The sequence below is a fragment of the Symsagittifera roscoffensis genome, chromosome 6 (assembly GCF_963678635.1).
Source record: "Symsagittifera roscoffensis chromosome 6, txSymRosc1.1, whole genome shotgun sequence".
Lineage (NCBI taxonomy): Eukaryota > Metazoa > Xenacoelomorpha > Acoela > Convolutidae > Symsagittifera > Symsagittifera roscoffensis.
The window spans coordinates 33,545,284-33,564,003 of NC_087067.1; the positions used below are offsets into that span (position 1 = coordinate 33,545,284).

Genomic DNA, 18,720 nt, shown 5'->3' on the forward strand with positions numbered 1-18,720 from the left:
GAGTTATAGCCTTTTGAATTTCGGTGATGTCAAAAAAATAAGCCCAATCGAGCCTGGTGAATTGCGCGAACGGCCATAACTTGCCCAAAAATTTTAAAATTTCCAAATTTTATTATTTGGATCACAAGATCATAGTCAAATCTTGGGGGACTGAGAAAATGAACCAATTTCGTCGGTCCAACACAAAGTTATAAGCTTTTGAAATCTCGGTGATACCAAAAAGTTAAGCCTAATCGAGCGTGGTGCAAAAAATGAAATTTTCAAAATTTTTGTTTTTTTTTCGTTCAAAGTTCATTTTTTTCATCTTGTTTCATAATTTTGAGCTCAGGACAATTCCAACGAGCCCAAAACGACGTTTGTAGCTCAAGTGTACGTGGAGTAATCATCAGTTGAAAATTTGGGGGGACCCGAATTTCGGCCATTTTGGACGAAAATCGGCCTAAAAGCTAACTTTTACGTTAGTGCAATTTTTTTTCTTGCATTTTTCAAGAGAATTGGGCTGCTCTCCGCTGTCGCAGACTGCATTCAAAGAAAACTTATCAAATAGATTTGAATACTTACCTATTTAATAAGTTTATCACAACAATTAGGCTAAAAGCAACTGACAGTATCCTGGCTGGTATTCAATCATATGCCACTTACAGTGGATGTGCGGCTATCATGCCATAGATGGTCATTCAAGGCACCTTGTACACGCTCCATAGCTTTGACCAGCTGATTTGGCCATAAAACACATTGGGCCAAAAAAATTCCAAACAATGTCAATTTTCAGTATTTTGTTTGAAATGCATAAATTATAACGTGAGCGTGCAAAATTTTACATGGTATAAGAGCATATTTTTACTCTCGCGCGAGGGCGAGTGTTTTAAAAGCAATGTACATAGACATAAGCTAGTAAGGATATAAATGAAAGCGGAGTAACTCAAATGCCTACGACCATACCATGTTGAATGCACCGGTTCTCGTCCGATCACCGAAGTTAAGCAACATTGGGCCTGGTTAGTACTTGGATGGGAGACCGCCTGGGAACACCAGGTGTTGTAGGCTTTTATTTAAAGCAAAAGTAATTCTTTTACTTTTATGCGCTAAGAGTTATTGCTGTTTAAAGTTCGGTGATGTCAAAAAGTTAATCCTAATCGAGCGTGGTGCAAAAATTTTCAATGGGTCAAATTTTGGCCAAAACAAAAGAAAACCGAAAAATTTCTTTTGCAGTATCAATTTTGTGTACAATCAGCTGCTGATAGGTCAAAAATAATGGAGATAACTTTTGGGGTCTTTGAGTTATAGCCTTTTGAATTTCGGTGATGTCAAAAAAATAAGCCCAATCGAGCCTGGTGAATTGCGCGAACGGCCATAACTTGCCCAAAAATTTTAAAATTTCCAAATTTTATTATTTGGATCACAAGATCATAGTCAAATCTTGGGGGACTGAGAAAATGAACCAATTTCGTCGGTCCAACACAAAGTTATAAGCTTTTGAAATCTCGGTGATACCAAAAAGTTAAGCCTAATCGAGCGTGGTGCAAAAAATGAAATTTTCAAAATTTTTGTTTTTTTTTCATTAAAGTTCATTTTTTTCATCTCGTTTCATAAATTTGAGCTCAGGACAATTCCAACGAGCCCAAAACGACGTTTGTAGCTCAAGTGTACGTGGAGTAATCATCAGTTGAAAATTTGGGGGGACCCGAATTTCGGCCATTTTGGACGAAAATCGGCCTAAAAGCTAACTTTTACGTTAGTGCAATTTTTTTTCTTGCATTTTTCAAGAGAATTGGGCTGCTCTCCGCTGTCGCAGACTGCATTCAAAGAAAACTTATCAAATAGATTTGAATACTTACCTATTTAATAAGTTTATCACAACAATTAGGCTAAAAGCAACTGACAGTATCCTGGCTGGTATTCAATCATATGCCACTTACAGTGGATGGGCGGCTATCATGCCATAGATGGTCATTCAAGGCACCTTGTACACGCTCCATAGCTTTGACCAGCTGATTTGGCCATAAAACACATTGGGCCAAAAAAATTCCAAACAATGTCAATTTTCAGTATTTTGTTTGAAATGCATAAATTATAACGTGAGCGTGCAAAATTTTACATGGTATAAGAGCATATTTTTACTCTCGCGCGAGGGCGAGTGTTTTAAAAGCAATGTACATAGACATAAGCTAGTAAGGATATAAATGAAAGCGGAGTAACTCAAATGCCTACGACCATACCATGTTGAATGCACAGGTTCTCGTCCGATCACCGAAGTTAAGCAACATTGGGCCTGGTTAATACTTGGATGGGAGACCGCCTGGGAACACCAGGTGTTGTAGGCTTTTATTTAAAGCAAAAGTAATTCTTTTACTTTTATGCGCTAAGAGTTATTGCTGTTTAAATTTCGGTGATGTCAAAAAGTTAAGCCTAATCGAGCGTGGTGCAAAAATTTTCAATGGGTCAAATTTTGGCCAAAACAAAAGAAAACCGAAAAATTTCTTTTGCAGTATCAATTTTGTGTACAATCAGCTGCTGATAGGTCAAAAATAATGGAGATAACTTTTGGGGTCTTTGAGTTATAGCCTTTTGAATTTCGGTGATGTCAAAAAAATAAGCCCAATCGAGCCTGGTGAATTGCGCGAACGGCCATAACTTGCCCAAAAATTTTAAAATTTCCAAATTTTATTATTTGGATCACAAGATCATAGTCAAATCTTGGGGGACTGGGAAAATGAACCAATTTCGTCGGTCCAACACAAAGTTATAAGCTTTTGAAATCTCGGTGATACCAAAAAATTAAGCCTAATCGAGCGTGGTGCAAAAAATGAAATTTTCAAAATTTTTTTTTTTCGTTCAAAGTTCATTTTTTTCATCTCGTTTCATAAATTTGAGCTCAGGACAATTCCAACGAGCCCAAAACGACGTTTGCAGCTCAAGTGTACGTGGAGTAATCATCAGTTGAAAATTTGGGGGGACCCGAATTTCGGCCACTTTGGACGAAAATCGGCCTAAAAGCTAACTTTTACGTTAGTGCAATTTTTTTTCTTGCATTTTTCAAGAGAATTGGGCTGCCCTCCGCTGTCGCAGACTGCATTCAAAGAAAACTTATCAAATAGATTTGAATACTTACCTATTTAATAAGTTTATCACAACAATTACGCTAAAAGCAACTGACAGTATCCTGGCTGGTATTCAATCATATGCCACTTACAGTGGATGTGCGGCTATCATGCCATAGATGGTCATTCAAGGCACCTTGTACACGCTCCATAGCTTTGACCAGCTGATTTGGCCATAAAACACATTGGGCCAAAAAAATTCCAAACAATGTCAATTTTCAGTATTTTGTTTGAAATGCATAAATTATAACGTGAGCGTGCAAAATTTTACATGGTATAAGAGCATATTTTTACTCTCGCGCGAGGGCGAGTGTTTTAAAAGCAATGTACATAGACATAAGCTAGTAAGGATATAAATGAAAGCGGAGTAACTCAAATGCCTACGACCATACCATGTTGAATGCACCGGTTCTCGTCCGATCACCGAAGTTAAGCAACATTGGGCCTGGTTAGTACTTGGATGGGAGACCGCCTGGGAACACCAGGTGTTGTAGGCTTTTATTTAAAGCAAAAGTAATTCTTTTACTTTTCTGCGCTAAGAGTTATTGCTGTTTAAAGTTCGGTGATGTCAAAAAGTTAAGCCTAATCGAGCGTGGTGCAAAAATTTTCAATGGGTCAAATTTTGGCCAAAACAAAAGAAAACCGAAAAATTTCTTTTGCAGTATCAATTTTGTGTACAATCAGCTGCTGATAGGTCAAAAATAATGGAGATAACTTTTGGGGTCTTTGAGTTATAGCCTTTTGAATTTCGGTGATGTCAAAAAAATAAGCCCAATCGAGCCTGGTGAATTGCGCGAACGGCCATAACTTGCCCAAAAAATTTAAAATTTCCAAATTTTATTATTTGGATCACAAGATCATAGTCAAATCTTGGGGGACTGAGAAAATGAACCAATTTCGTCGGTCCAACACAAAGTTATAAGCTTTTGAAATCTCGGTGATACCAAAAAATTAAGCCTAATCGAGCGTGGTGCAAAAAATGAAATTTTCAAAATTTTTTTTTTTCGTTCAAAGTTCATTTTTTTCATCTTGTTTCATAAATTTGAGCTCAGGAAAATTCCAACGAGCCCAAAACGACGTTTGCAGCTCAAGTGTACGTGGAGTAATCATCAGTTGAAAATTTGGGGGGACCCGAATTTCGGCCACTTTGGACGAAAATCGGCCTAAAAGCTAACTTTTACGTTAGTGCAATTTTTTTTCTTGCATTTTTCAAGAGGATTGGGCTGCCCTCCGCTGTCGCAGACTGCATTCAAAGAAAACTTATCAAATAGATTTGAATACTTACCTATTTAATAAGTTTATCACAACAATTAGGCTAAAAGCAACTGACAGTATCCTGGCTGGTATTCAATCATATGCCACTTACAGTGGATGTGCGGCTATCATGCCATAGATGGTCATTCAAGGCACCTTGTACACGCTCCATAGCTTTGACCAGCTGATTTGGCCATAAAACACATTGGGCCAAAAAAATTCCAAACAATGTCAATTTTCAGTATTTTGTTCGAAATGTATAAATTATAACGTGAGCGTGCAAAATTTTACATGGTATAAGAACATATTTTTACTCTCGCGCGAGGGCGAGTGTTTTAAAAGCAATGTACATAGACATAAGCTAGTAAGGATATAAATGAAAGCGGAGTAACTCAAATGCCTACAACCATACCATGTTGAATGCACCGGTTCTCGTCCGATCACCGAAGTTAAGCAACATTGGGCCTGGTTAGTACTTGGATGGGAGACCGCCTGGGAACACCAGGTGTTGTAGGCTTTTATTTAAAGCAAAAGTAATTCTTGTACTTATATGCGCTAAGAGTTATTGCTGTTTAAAGTTCGGTGATGTCAAAAAGTTAAGCCTAATCGAGTGTGGTGCAAAAATTTTCAATGGGTCAAATTTTGGCCAAAACAAAAGAAAACCGAAAAATTTCTTTTGCAGTATCAATTTTGTGTACAATCAGCTGCTGATAGGTCAAAAATAATGGAGATAACTTTTGGGGTCTTTGAGTTATAGCCTTTTGAATTTCGGTGATGTCAAAAAAATAAGCCCAATCGAGCCTGGTGAATTGCGCAAACGGCCATAACTTGTCCAAAAATTTTAAAAAAATTTTAAAATTTCTAAATTTTATTATTTGGATCACAAGATCATAGTCAAATTTTGGGGGACTGAGAAAATGAACCAATTTCGTCGGTCCAACACAAAGTTATAAGCTTTTGAAATCTCGGTGATACCAAAAAGTTAAGCCTAATCGAGCGTGGTGCAAAAAATGAAATTTTCAAAATTTTTGTTTTTTTTTTATCGTTCAACGTTCATTTTTTTCATCTTGTTTCATAAATTTGAGCTCAGAAAAATTCCAACGAGCCCAAAACGACGTTTGTAGCTCAAGTGTACGTGGAGTAATCATCAGTTGAAAATTTGGGGGGACCCGAAAATTCGGCCATTTTGGTTTAAAATCGGCCTAAAAGCTAACTTTTAACTTAGTGCAATTTTTTTTCTTGCATTTTTCAAGAGAATTGGGCTGCCCTCCGCTGTCGCAGAGTGCATTCAAAGAAAACTTATCAAATAGATTTGAATACTTACCTATTTAATAAGTTTATCACAACAATTAGGCTAAAAGCAACTGACAGTATCCTGGCTGGTATTCAATCATATGCCACTTACAGTGGATGTGCGGCTATCATGCTATAGACGGTCATTCAAGGCACCTTGTACACGCTCCATAGGTTTTGACCAGCTGATTTGGCCATAAAACACATTGGGCCAAAAAAATTCCAAACAATGTCAATTTTCAGTATTTTGTTTGAAATGCATAAATTATAACGTGAGCGTGCAAAATTTTACATGGTATAGGCATATTTTTATTCTCGCGCGAGGGCGACTGTTTTAAAAGTAATGTACATAGACATAAGCTAGTAAGGATATAAATGAAAGCGGAGTAACTCAAATGCCTACGACCATACCATGTTGAATGCACCGGTTCTCGTCCGATCACCGAAGTTAAGCAACATTGGGCCTGGGTAGTACTTGGATGGGAGACCGCCTGGGAACACCAGGTGTTGTAGGCTTTTATTTAAAGCAAAAGTAATTCTTTTACTTTTATGCGCTAAGAGTTATTGCTGTTTAAAGTTCGGTGATGTCAAAAAGTTAAGCCTAATCGAGCGTGGTGCAAAAATTTTCAATGGGTCAAATTTTGGCCAAAACAAAAGAAAACCGAAAAATTTCTTTTGCAGTATCAATTTTGTGTACAATCAAATGCTGATAGGTCAAAAATATTGGAGATATCTTTTGGGGTCTTTGAGTTATACCCTTCGAATTTCGGTGATGTCAAAAAAATAAGCCCAATCGAGCCTGGTGAATTGCGCGAACGGCCATAACTTGCCCAAAAATTTTAAAATTTCCAAATTTTATTATTTGGATCACAAGATCATAGTCAAATCTTGGGGGACTGAGAAAATGAACCAATTTCGTCGGTCCAACACAAAGTTATAAGCTTTTGAAATCTCGGTGATACCAAAAAGTTAAGCCTAATCGAGCGTGGTGCAAAAAATGAAATTTTCAAAATTTTTGTTTTTTTTTTTCGTTCAAAATTCATTTTTTTCATCTTGTTTCATAATTTTGAGCTCGGGACAATTCCAACGAGCCCAAAACGACGTTTGTAGCTCGAGTGTACGTGGAGTAATCATCAGTTGAAAATTTGGGGACCCGAATTTCGGCCATTTTGGACGAAAATCGGCCTAAAAGCTAACTTTTATGAAAGTGCAATTTTTTTCTTGCATTTTTCAAGAGAATTGGGCTGCCCTCCGCTGTCGCAGAGTGCATTCAAAGAAAACTTATCACATAGTTTTGAATACTTACCTATTTAATAAGTTTATCACAACAATTAGGCTAAAAGCAACTGACAGTATCCTGGCTGGTATTCAATCATATGCCACTTACAGTGGATGTGCGGCTATCATGCCATAGATGGTCATTCAAGGCACCTTGTACACGCTCCATAGGTTTTGACCAGCTGATTTGGCCATAAAACACATTGGGCCAAAAAAATTCCAAACAATGTCAATTTTCAGTATTTTGTTTGAAATGCATAAATTATAACGTGAGCGTGCAAAATTTTACATGGTATAAGAGCATATTTTTACTCTCGCGCGAGGGCCAGTGTTTTAAAAGTAATGTATATAGACATAAGCTAGTAAGGATATAAATGAAAGCGGAGTAACTCAAATGCCTACGACCATACCATGTTGAATGCACCGGTTCTCGTCCGATCACCGAAGTTAAGCAACATTGGGCCTGGTTAGTACTTGGATGGGAGACCGCCTGGGAACACCAGGTGTTGTAGGCTTTTATTTAAAGCAACAGTAATTCTTTTACTTTTATGCGCTAAGAGTTATTGCTGTTTAAAGTTCGGTGATGTCAAAAAGTTAAGCCTAATCGAGCGTGGTGCAAAAATTTTCAATGGGTCAAATTTTGGCCAAAACAAAAGAAAACCGAAAACTTTCTTTTGCAGTATCAATTTTGTGTACAATCAGCTGCTGATAGGTCAAAAATAGTGGAGATAACTTTTGGGGTCTTTGAGTTATAGCCTTTTGAATTTCGGTGATGTCAAAAAAATAAGCCCAATCGAGCCTGGTGAATTGCACGAACGGCCATAACTTGCCCAAAAATTTTAAAATTTCCAAATTTTATTATTTGGATCACAAGATCATAGTCAAATCTTGGGGGACTGAGAAAATGAACCAATTTCGTCGGTCCAACACAAAGTTATAAGCTTTTGAAATCTCGGTGATACCAAAAAGTTAAGCCTAATCGAGCGTGGTGCAAAAAATGAAATTTTCAAAATTTTTGTTTTTTTTTTCGTTCAAAGTTCATTTTTTTCATCTTGTTTCATAAATTTGAGCTCAGGACAATTCCAACGAGCCCAAAACGACGTTTGTAGCTCAAGTGTACGTGGAGTAATCATCAGTTGAAAATTTGGGGGGACCCGAATTTCGGCCATTTTGGACGAAAATCGGCCTAAAAGCTAACTTTTAAGTTAGTGCATTTTTTTTTCTTGCATTTTTCAAGAGAATTGGGCTGCCCTCCGCTGTCGCAGAGTGCATTCAAAGAAAACTTATCAAATAGATTTGAATACTTACCTATTTAATAAGTTTATCACAACAATTAGGCTAAAAGCAACTGACAGTATCCTGGCTGGTATTCAATCATATGCCACTTACAGTGGATGTGCGGCTATCATGCTATAGACGGTCATTCAAGGCACCTTGTACACGCTCCATAGGTTTTGACCAGCTGATTTGGCCATAAAACACATTGGGCCAAAAAAATTCCAATAAATGTCAATTTTCAGTATTTTGTTTGAAATGCATAAATTATAACGTGAGCGTGCAAAATTTTACATGGTATAGGCATATTTTTATTCTCGCGCGAGGGCGACTGCTTTAAAAGTAATGTACATAGACATAAGCTAGTAAGGATATAAATGAAAGCGGAGTAACTCAAATGCCTACGACCATACCATGTTGAATGCACCGGTTCTCGTCCGATCACCGAAGTTAAGCAACATTGGGCCTGGTTAGTACTTGGATGGGAGACCGCCTGGGAACACCAGGTGTTGTAGGCTTTTATTTAAAGCAAAAGTAATTCTTGTACTTATATGCGCTAAGAGTTATTGCTGTTTAAAGTTCGGTGATGTCAAAAAGTTAAGCCTAATCGAGTGTGGTGCAAAAATTTTCAATGGGTCAAATTTTGGCCAAAACAAAAGAAAACCGAAAAATTTCTTTTGCAGTATCAATTTTGTGTACAATCAGCTGCTGATAGGTCAAAAATAATGGAGATAACTTTTGGGGTCTTTGAGTTATACCCTTCGAATTTCGGTGATGTCAAAAAACTAAGCCCAATCGAGCCTGGTGAATTGCGCGAACGGCCATAACTTGCCCAAAAATTTTAAAACTTCCAAATTTTATTATTTGGATCACAAGATCATAGTCAAATCTTGGGGGACTGAGAAAATGAACCAATTTCGTCGGTCCAACACAAAGTTATAAGCTTTTGAAATCTCGGTGATACCAAAAAGTTAAGCCTAATCGAGCGTGGTGCAAAAAATGAAATTTTCAAAATTTTTGTTTTTTTTTTCGTTAAAAGTTCATTTTTTTCATCTTGTTTCATAATTTTGAGCTCAGGAAAATTCCAACGGGCCCAAAACGACGTTTGTAGCTCAAGTGTACGTGGAGTAATCATCAGTTGAAAATTTGGGGGGATTCGAATTTCGGCCATTTTGGACGAAAATCGGCCTAAAAGCTAACTTTTAAGTTAGTGCAATTTTCTTTCTTGCATTTTTCAAGAGAATTGGGCTGCCCACCGCTGTCGCAGAGTGCATTCAAAGAAAACTTATCAAATAGATTTGAATACTTACCTATTTAATAAGTTTATCACAACAATTAGGCTAAAAGCAACTGACAGTATCCTGGCTGGTATTCATTCATATGCCACTTACAGTGGATGTGCGGCTATCATGCCATAGATGGTCATTCAAGGCACCTTGTACACGCTCCATAGGTTTTGACCAGCTGATTTGGCCATAAAACACATTGGGCCAAAAAAATTCCAAACAATGTCAAGTTTCAGTATTTTGTTTGAAATGCATAAATTATAACGTGAGCGTGCAAAATTTTACATGGTATAAGAGCATATTTTTACTCTCGCGCGAGGGCGAGTGTTTTAAAAGTAATGTACATAGACATAAGCTAGTAAGGATATAAATGAAAGCGGAGTAACTCAAATGCCTACGACCATACCATGTTGAATGCACCGGTTCTCGTCCGATCACCGAAGTTAAGCAACATTGGGCCTGGTTAGTACTTGGATGGGAGACCGCCTGGGAACACCAGGTGTTGTAGGCTTTTATTTAAAGCAAAAGTAATTCTTTTACTTTTGTGCGCTAAGAGTTATTGCTGTTTAAAGTTCGGTGATGTCAAAAAGTTAAGCCTAATCGAGCGTGGTGCAAAAATTTTCAATGGTTCAAATTTTGGCCAAAACAAAAGAAAACCGAAAAATTTCTTTTGCAGTATCAATTTTGTGTACAATCAGCTGCTGATAGGTCAAAAATATTGGAGATATCTTTTGGGGTCTTTGAGTTATAGCCTTTTGAATTTCGGTGATGTCAAAAAAATAAGCCCAATCGAGCCTGGTGAATTGCGCGAACGGCCATAACTTGCCCAAAAATTTTAAAATATCCAAATTTTATTATTTGGATCACAAGATCATAGTCAAATCTTGGGGGACTGAGAAAATGAACCAATTTCGTCTGTCCAACACAAAGTTATAAGCTTTTGAAATCTCGGTGATACAAAAAAGTTAAGCCTAATCGAGCGTGGTGCAAAAAACGAAATTTTCAAAATTTTTGTTTTTTTTTCCGTTCAAAGTTCATTTTTTTCATCTTGTTTCATAAATTTGAGCTCAGGAAAATTCCAACGAGCCCAAAACGACGTTTGTAGCTCAAGTGTACGTGGAGTAATCATCAGTTGAAAATTTGGGGGGACCCGAATTTCGGCCAATTTGGACGAAAATCGGCCTAAAAGCTAACTTTTGTTAGTGCAATTTTCTTTCTTGCATTTTTCAAAAGAATTGGGCTGCCCGCCGCTGTCGCAGAGTGCATTCAAAGAAAACTTATCAAATAGATTTGAATACTTACCTATTTAATAAGTTAATCACAACAATTAGGCTAAAAGCAACTGACAGTATCCTGGCTGGTATTCAATCATATGCCACTTACAGTGGATGTGCGGCTATCATGCCATAGATGGTCATTCAAGGCACCTTGTACACGCTCCATAGGTTTTGACCAGCTGATTTGGCCATAAAACACATTGGGCCAAAAAATTCCAAACAATGTCAATTTTCAGTATTTTGTTTGAAATGCATAAATTATAACGTGAGCGTGCAAAATTTTACATGGTATAAGAGCATATTTTTACTCTCGCGCGAGGGCGAGTGTTTTAAAAGTAATGTACATAGACATAAGCTAGTAAGGATATAAATGAAAGCGGAGTAACTCAAATGCCTACGACCATACCATGTTGAATGCACCGGTTCTCGTCCGATCACCGAAGTTAAGCAACATTGGGCCTGGTTAGTACTTGGATGGGAGACCGCCTGGGAACACCAGGTGTTGTAGGCTTTTATTTAAAGCAAAAGTAATTCTTTTACTTTTATGCGCTAAGAGTTATTGCTGTTTAAAGTTCGGTGATGTCAAAAAGTTAAGCCTAATCGAGCGTGGTGCAAAAATTTTCAATGGGTCAAATTTTGGCCAAAACAAAAGAAAACCGAAATTTTTTTTTGCAGTATCAATTTTGTGTACAATCAGCTGCTGATAGGTCAAAAATAATGGAGATAACTTTTGGGGTCTTTGAGTTATAGCCTTTTGAATTTCGGTGATGTCAAAAAATAAGCCCAATCGAGCCTGGTGAATTGCGCGAACGGCCATAACTTGCCCAAAAATTTTAAAATTTCCAAATTTTATTATTTGGATCACAAGATCATAGTCAAATCTTGGGGGACTGAGAAAATGAACCAATTTCGTCGGTCCAACACAAAGTTATAAACTTTTGAAATCTCGGTGATACCAAAAAGTTAAGCCTAATCGAGCGTGGTGCAAAAAATGAAATTTTCAAAATTATTGATTTTTTTTGTTCAAAGTTCATTTTTTTTTCAGCTTGTTTCATAAATTTGAGCTCAGGACAATTCCAACGAGCCCAAAACGACGTTTGTAGCTCAAGTGTACGTGGAGTAATCATCAGTTGAAAATTTGGGGGGACCCGAATTTCGGCCATTTTGGACGAAAATCGGCCTAAAAGCTAACTTTTAAGTTAGTGCAATTTTTTTCTTGCATTTTTCAAGAGAATTGGGCTGCCCTCCGCTGTCGCAGACTGCATTCAAAGAAAACTTATCAAATAGATTTGAATACTTACCTATTTAATAAGTTTATCACAACAATTAGGCTAAAAGCAACTGATAGTATCCTGGCTGGTATTCAATCATATGCCACTTACAGTGGATGTGCGGCTATCATGCCATAGATGGTCATTCAAGGCACCTTGTACACGCTCCATAGGTTTTGACCAGCTGATTTGGCCATAAAACACATTGGGCCAAAAAAAATCCAAACAATGTCAATTTTCAGTATTTTGTTTGAAATGCATAAATTATAACGTGAGCGTGCAAAATTTTACATGGTATCAGAGCATATTTTTATTCTCGCGCGAGGGCGAGTGTTTTAAAAGTAATGTACATAGACATAAGCTAGTAAGGATATAAATGAAAGCGGAGTAACTCAAATGCCTACGACCATACCATGTTGAATGCACCGGTTCTCGTCCGATCACCGAAGTTAAGCAACATTGGGCCTGGTTAGTACTTGGATGGGAGACCGCCAGGGAACACCAGGTGTTGTAGGCTTTTATTTAAAGCAAAAGTAATTCTTTTACTTTTGTGCGCTAAGAGTTATTGCTGTTTAAAGTTCGGTGATGTCAAAAAGTTAAGCCTAATCGAGCGTGGTGCAAAAATTTTCAATGGTTCAAATTTTGGCCAAAACAAAAGAAAACCGAAAAATTTCTTTTGCAGTATCAATTTTGTGTACAATCAGCTGCTGATAGGTCAAAAATATTGGAGATATCTTTTGGGGTCTTTGAGTTATAGCCTTTTGAATTTCGGTGATGTCAAAAAAATAAGCCCAATCGAGCCTGGTGAATTGCGCGAACGGCCATAACTTGCCCAAAAATTTTAAAATTTCCAAATTTTATGATTTGGATCACAAGATCATAGTCAAATCTTGGGGGACTGAGAAAATGAACCAATTTCGTCGGTCCAACACAAAGTTATAAGCTTTTGAAATCTCGGTGATACCAAAAAGTTAAGCCTAATCGAGCGTGGTGCAAAAAATGAAATTTTCAAAATTTTTGTTTTTTTTTCGTTCAAAGTTCATTTTTTTCATCTTGTTTCATGAATTTGAGCTCAGGACAATTCCAACGAGCCCAAAACGACGTTTGTAGCTCAAGTGTACGTGGAGTAATCATCAGTTGAAAATTTGGGGGGACCCGAATTTCGGCCATTTTGGACGAAAATCGGCCTAAAAGCTAACTTTTGTTAGTGCAATTTTCTTTCTTGCATTTTTCAAAAGAATTGGGCTGCTCGCCGCTGTCGCAGAGTGCATTCAAAGAAAACTTATCAAATAGATTTGAATACTTACCTATTTAATAAGTTAATCACAACAATTAGGCTAAAAGCAACTGACAGTATCCTGGCTGGTATTCGATCATATGCCACTTACAGTGGATGTGCGGCTATCATGCCATAGATGGTCATTCAAGGCACCTTGTACACGCTCCATAGGTTTTGACCAGCTGATTTGGCCATAAAACACATTGGGCCAAAAAATTCCAAACAATGTCAATTTTCAGTATTTTGTTTGAAATGCATAAATTATAACGTGAGCGTGCAAAATTTTACATGGTATAAGAGCATATTTTTACTCTCGCGCGAGGGCGAGTGTTTCAAAAGTAATGTACATAGACATAAGCTAGTAAGGATATAAATGAAAGCGGAGTAACTCAAATGCCTACGACCATACCATGTTGAATGCACCGGTTCTCGTCCGATCACCGAAGTTAAGCAACATTGGGCCTGGTTAGTACTTGGATGGGAGACCGCCTGGGAACACCAGGTGTTGTAGGCTTTTATTTAAAGCAAAAGTAATTCTTTTACTTTTATGCGCTAAGAGTTATTGCTGTTTAAAGTTCGGTGATGTCAAAAAGTTAAGCCTAATCGAGCGTGGTGCAAAAATTTTCAATGGTTCAAATTTTGGCCAAAACAAAAGAAAACCGAAAAATTTCTTTTGCAGTATCAATTTTGTGTACAATCAGCTGCTGATAGGTCAAAAATATTGGAGATATCTTTTGGGGTCTTTGAGTTATAGCCTTTTGAATTTCGGTGATGTCAAAAAAATAAGCCCAATCGAGCCTGGTGAATTGCGCGAACGGCCATAACTTGCCCAAAAATTTTAAAATTTCCAAATTTTATGATTTGGATCACAAGATCATAGTCAAATCTTGGGGGACTGAGAAAATGAACCAATTTCGTCGGTCCAACACAAAGTTATAAGCTTTTGAAATCTCGGTGATACCAAAAAGTTAAGCCTAATCGAGCGTGGTGCAAAAAATGAAATTTTCAAAATTTTTGTTTTTTTTTCGTTCAAAGTTCATTTTTTTCATCTTGTTTCATAAATTTGAGCTCAGGACAATTCCAACGAGCCCAAAACGACGTTTGTAGCTCAAGTGTACGTGGAGTAATCATCAGTTGAAAATTTGGGGGGACCCGAATTTCGGCCATTTTGGACGAAAATCGGCCTAAAAGCTAACTTTTGTTAGTGCAATTTTCTTTCTTGCATTTTTCAAAAGAATTGGGCTGCTCGCCGCTGTCGCAGAGTGCATTCAAAGAAAACTTATCAAATAGATTTGAATACTTACCTATTTAATAAGTTAATCACAACAATTAGGCTAAAAGCAACTGACAGTATCCTGGCTGGTATTCGATCATATGCCACTTACAGTGGATGTGCGGCTATCATGCCATAGATGGTCATTCAAGGCACCTTGTACACGCTCCATAGGTTTTGACCAGCTGATTTGGCCATAAAACACATTGGGCCAAAAAATTCCAAACAATGTCAATTTTCAGTATTTTGTTTGAAATGCATAAATTATAACGTGAGCGTGCAAAATTTTACATGGTATAAGAGCATATTTTTACTCTCGCGCGAGGGCGAGTGTTTCAAAAGTAATGTACATAGACATAAGCTAGTAAGGATATAAATGAAAGCGGAGTAACTCAAATGCCTACGACCATACCATGTTGAATGCACCGGTTCTCGTCCGATCACCGAAGTTAAGCAACATTGGGCCTGGTTAGTACTTGGATGGGAGACCGCCTGGGAACACCAGGTGTTGTAGGCTTTTATTTAAAGCAAAAGTAATTCTTTTACTTTTATGCGCTAAGAGTTATTGCTGTTTAAAGTTCGGTGATGTCAAAAAGTTAAGCCTAATCGAGCGTGGTGCAAAAATTTTCAATGGGTCAAATTTTGGCCAAAACAAAAAAAAACCGAAAAATTTCTTTCGCAGTATCAATTTTGTGTACAATCAGCTGCTGATAGGTCAAAAATAATGGAGATAACTTTTGGTGTCTTTGAGTTATAGCCTTTTGAATTTCGGTGATGTCAAAAAAATAAGCCCAATCGAGGCCTGGTGAATTGCGCGAACGGCCATAACTTGCCCAAAAATTTTAAAATTTCCAAATTTTATTATTTGGATCACAAGATCATAGTCAAATCTTGGGGGACTGAGAAAATGAACCAATTTCGTCGGTCCAACACAAAGTTATAAGCTTTTGAAATCTCGGTGATACCAAAAAGTTAAGCCTAATCGAGCGTGGTGCAAAAAATGAAATTTTCAAAATTTTTGTTTTTTTTTTTCGTTCAAAGTTCATTTTTTTCATCTCGTTTCATAAGTTTGAGCTCGGGACAATTCCAACGAGCCCAAAACGACGTTTGTAGCTCAAGTGTACGTGGAGTAATCATCAATTGAAAATTTGGGGGGACCCGAATTTCGGCCATTTTGGACGAAAATCGGCCTAAAAGCTAACTTTTATGTTAGTGCAATTTTTTTTTTGCAATTTTCAAGAGAATTGGGCTGCCCTCCGCTGTCGCAGAGTGCATTCAAAGAAAACTTATCAAATAGATTTGAATACTTACCTATTTAATAAGTTTATCACAACAATTAGGCTAAAAGCAACTGACAGTATCCTGGCTGGTATTCAATCATATGCCACTTACAGTGGATGTGCGGCTATCATGCCATAGATGGTCATTCAAGGCACCTTGTACACGCTCCATAGGTTTTGACCAGCTGATTCGGCCATAAAACACACTGGGCCAAAAAAATTCCAAACAATGTCAATTTTCAGTATTTTGTTTGAAATGCATAAATTATAACGTGAGCGTGCAAAATTTTACATGGTATAAGAGCATATTTTTACTCTCGCGCGAGGGCGAGTGTTTTAAAAGTAATGTACATAGACATAAGCTAGTAAGGATATAAATGAAAGCGGAGTAACTCAAATGCCTACGACCATACCATGTTGAATGCACCGGTTCTCGTCCGATCACCGAAGTTAAGCAACATTGGGCCTGGTTAGTACTTGGATGGGAGACCGCCTGGGAACACCAGGTGTTGTAGGCTTTTATTTAAAGCAAAAGTAATTCTTTTACTTTTATGCGCTAAGAGTTATTGCTGTTTAAAGTTCGGTGATGTCAAAAAGTTAAGCCTAGTCGAGCGTGGTGCAAAAATTTTCAATGGGTCAAATTTTGGCCAAAACAAAAAAAAACCGAAAAATTTCTTTTGCAGTGTCAATTTTGCGTACAATCAGCTGCTGATAGGTCAAAAATAAGGGAGATAACTTTTGGGGTCTTTGAGTTATAGCCTTTTGAATTTACGTGATGTCAAAAAAATAAGCCCAATCGAGCCTGGTGAATTGCGCGAACGGCCATAACTTGCCCAAAAATTTTAAAATTTCCAAATTTTATTATTTGGATCACAAGATCATAGTCAAATCTTGGGGGACTGAGAAAATGAACCAATTTCGTCGGTCCAACACAAAGTTATAAGCTTTTGAAATCTCGGTGATACCAAAAAGTTAAGCCTAATCGAGCGTGGTGCAAAAAATGAAATTTTCAAAATTTTTGTTTTTTTTTTCGTTCAAAGTTCATTTGTTTCATCTCGTTTCATAAATTTGAGCTCGGGACAATTCCAACGAGCCCAAAACGACGTTTGTAGCTCAAGTGTACGTGGAGTAATCATCAATTGAAAATTTGGGGGGACCCGAATTTCGGCCATTTTGGACGAAAATCGGCCTAAAAGCTAACTTTTATGTTAGTGCAATTTTTTTTTTTGCATTTTTCAAGAGAATTGGGCTGCCCTCCGCTGTCGCAGAGTGCATTCAAAGAAAACTTATCAAATAGATTTGAATACTTACCTATTTAATAAGTTTATCACAACAATTAGGCTAAAAGCAACTGACAGTATCCTGGCTGGTATTCAATCATATGCCACTTACAGTGGATGTGCGGCTATCATGCCATAGATGGTCATTCAAGGCACCTTGTACGCGCTCCATAGGTTTTGACCAGCTGATTCGGCCATAAAACACACTGGGCCAAAAAAATTCCAAACAATGTCAATTTTCAGTATTTTGTTTGAAATGCATAAATTATAACGTGAGCGTGCAAAATTTTACATGGTATAAGAGCATATTTTTACTCTCGCGCGAGGGCGAGTGTTTTAAAAGTAATGTACATAGACATAAGCTAGTAAGGATATAAATGAAAGCGGAGTAACTCAAATGCCTACGACCATACCATGTTGAATGCACCGGTTCTCGTCCGATCACCGAAGTTAAGCAACATTGGGCCTGGTTAGTACATGGATGGGAGACCGCCTGGGAACACCAGGTGTTGTAGGCTTTTATTTAAAGCAAAAGTAATTCTTTTACTTTTATGCGCTAAGAGTTATTGCTGTTTAAAGTTCGGTGATGTCAAAAAGTTAAGCCTAATCGAGCGTGGTGCAAAAATTTTCAATGGGTCAAATTTTGGCCAAAACAAAAGAAAACCGAAAAATTTCTTTTGCAGTATCAATTTTGCGTACAATCAGCTGCTGATAGGTCAAAAATAATGGAGATAACTTCTGGGGTCTTTGAGTTATAGCCTTTTGAATTTCGGTGATGTCAAAAAAATAAGCCCAATCGAGCCTGGTGAATTGCGCGAACGGCCATAACTTAGCCAAAAATTTTAAAATTTCCAAATTTTATTATTTGGATCACAAGATCATAGTCAAATCTTGGGGGACTGAGAAAATGAACCAATTTCGTCGGTCCAACACAAAGTTATAAGCTTTTGAAATCTCGGTGATGCCAAAAAGTTAAGCCTAATCGAGCGTGGTGCAAAAAATGAAATTTTCAAAATTTTTGTTTTTTTTTTCGTTCAAAGTTCATTTTTTTCATCTTGTTTCATAAATTTGAGCTCGGGACAATTCCAACGAGCCCAAAACGACGTTTGTAGCTCAAGTGTACGTGGAGTAATCATCAATTGAAAATTTGGGGGGACCCGAATTTCGGCCATTTTGGACGAAAATCGGCCTAAAAGCTAACTTTTATGTTAGTGCAATTTTTTTTTTGCATTTTTCAAGAGAATTGGGCTGCCCTCCGCTGTCGCAGAGTGCATTCAAAGAAAACTTATCAAATAGATTTGAATACTTACCTATTTAATAAGTTTATCACAACAATTAGGCTAAAAGCAACTGACAGTATCCTGGCTGGTATTCAATCATATGCCACTTACAGTGGATGTTCGGCTATCATGCCATAGATGGTCATTCAAGGCACCTTGTACACGCTCCATAGGTTTTGACCAGCTGATTCGGCCATAAAACACACTGGGCCAAAAAAATTCCAAACAATGTCAATTTTCAGTATTTTGTTTGAAATGCATAAATTATAACGTGAGCGTGCAAAATTTTACAT

General features: G+C 37.4%; 14 non-coding genes across 14 annotated transcripts; all 14 read left to right on the plus strand.

Moving 5' to 3' along the window:
• The first annotated feature begins 928 nt into the window (after positions 1-928).
• On the plus strand, positions 929-1,047 carry LOC134849844 (5S ribosomal RNA). The gene has a single exon (XR_010163831.1). It is a non-coding gene; the product is annotated as a 5S ribosomal RNA (ribosomal RNA).
• Positions 1,048-2,205: 1,158 nt separating this feature from the next.
• LOC134849189 (5S ribosomal RNA) lies at positions 2,206-2,324 on the plus strand. The gene has a single exon (XR_010163227.1). It is a non-coding gene; the product is annotated as a 5S ribosomal RNA (ribosomal RNA).
• A 1,155-nt stretch (positions 2,325-3,479) lies between these two features.
• LOC134849845 (5S ribosomal RNA) lies at positions 3,480-3,598 on the plus strand. Its single transcript, XR_010163832.1, has one exon. It is a non-coding gene; the product is annotated as a 5S ribosomal RNA (ribosomal RNA).
• Positions 3,599-4,753: 1,155 nt separating this feature from the next.
• LOC134850181 (5S ribosomal RNA) lies at positions 4,754-4,872 on the plus strand. Its single transcript, XR_010164152.1, has one exon. It is a non-coding gene; the product is annotated as a 5S ribosomal RNA (ribosomal RNA).
• Positions 4,873-6,045: 1,173 nt separating this feature from the next.
• LOC134849825 (5S ribosomal RNA) lies at positions 6,046-6,164 on the plus strand. The gene has a single exon (XR_010163812.1). It is a non-coding gene; the product is annotated as a 5S ribosomal RNA (ribosomal RNA).
• A 1,158-nt stretch (positions 6,165-7,322) lies between these two features.
• LOC134849846 (5S ribosomal RNA) lies at positions 7,323-7,441 on the plus strand. Its single transcript, XR_010163833.1, has one exon. It is a non-coding gene; the product is annotated as a 5S ribosomal RNA (ribosomal RNA).
• Positions 7,442-8,600: 1,159 nt separating this feature from the next.
• Positions 8,601-8,719, plus strand: LOC134849847 (5S ribosomal RNA). Its single transcript, XR_010163834.1, has one exon. It is a non-coding gene; the product is annotated as a 5S ribosomal RNA (ribosomal RNA).
• A 1,160-nt stretch (positions 8,720-9,879) lies between these two features.
• LOC134849848 (5S ribosomal RNA) lies at positions 9,880-9,998 on the plus strand. The gene has a single exon (XR_010163835.1). It is a non-coding gene; the product is annotated as a 5S ribosomal RNA (ribosomal RNA).
• Positions 9,999-11,156: 1,158 nt separating this feature from the next.
• LOC134849849 (5S ribosomal RNA) lies at positions 11,157-11,275 on the plus strand. The gene has a single exon (XR_010163836.1). It is a non-coding gene; the product is annotated as a 5S ribosomal RNA (ribosomal RNA).
• Positions 11,276-12,433: 1,158 nt separating this feature from the next.
• Positions 12,434-12,552, plus strand: LOC134848928 (5S ribosomal RNA). The gene has a single exon (XR_010162978.1). It is a non-coding gene; the product is annotated as a 5S ribosomal RNA (ribosomal RNA).
• A 1,157-nt stretch (positions 12,553-13,709) lies between these two features.
• On the plus strand, positions 13,710-13,828 carry LOC134849850 (5S ribosomal RNA). Its single transcript, XR_010163837.1, has one exon. It is a non-coding gene; the product is annotated as a 5S ribosomal RNA (ribosomal RNA).
• Positions 13,829-14,985: 1,157 nt separating this feature from the next.
• Positions 14,986-15,104, plus strand: LOC134849851 (5S ribosomal RNA). Its single transcript, XR_010163838.1, has one exon. It is a non-coding gene; the product is annotated as a 5S ribosomal RNA (ribosomal RNA).
• Positions 15,105-16,266: 1,162 nt separating this feature from the next.
• LOC134849852 (5S ribosomal RNA) lies at positions 16,267-16,385 on the plus strand. The gene has a single exon (XR_010163839.1). It is a non-coding gene; the product is annotated as a 5S ribosomal RNA (ribosomal RNA).
• Positions 16,386-17,546: 1,161 nt separating this feature from the next.
• On the plus strand, positions 17,547-17,665 carry LOC134849055 (5S ribosomal RNA). Its single transcript, XR_010163099.1, has one exon. It is a non-coding gene; the product is annotated as a 5S ribosomal RNA (ribosomal RNA).
• Positions 17,666-18,720: the final 1,055 nt, after the last annotated feature.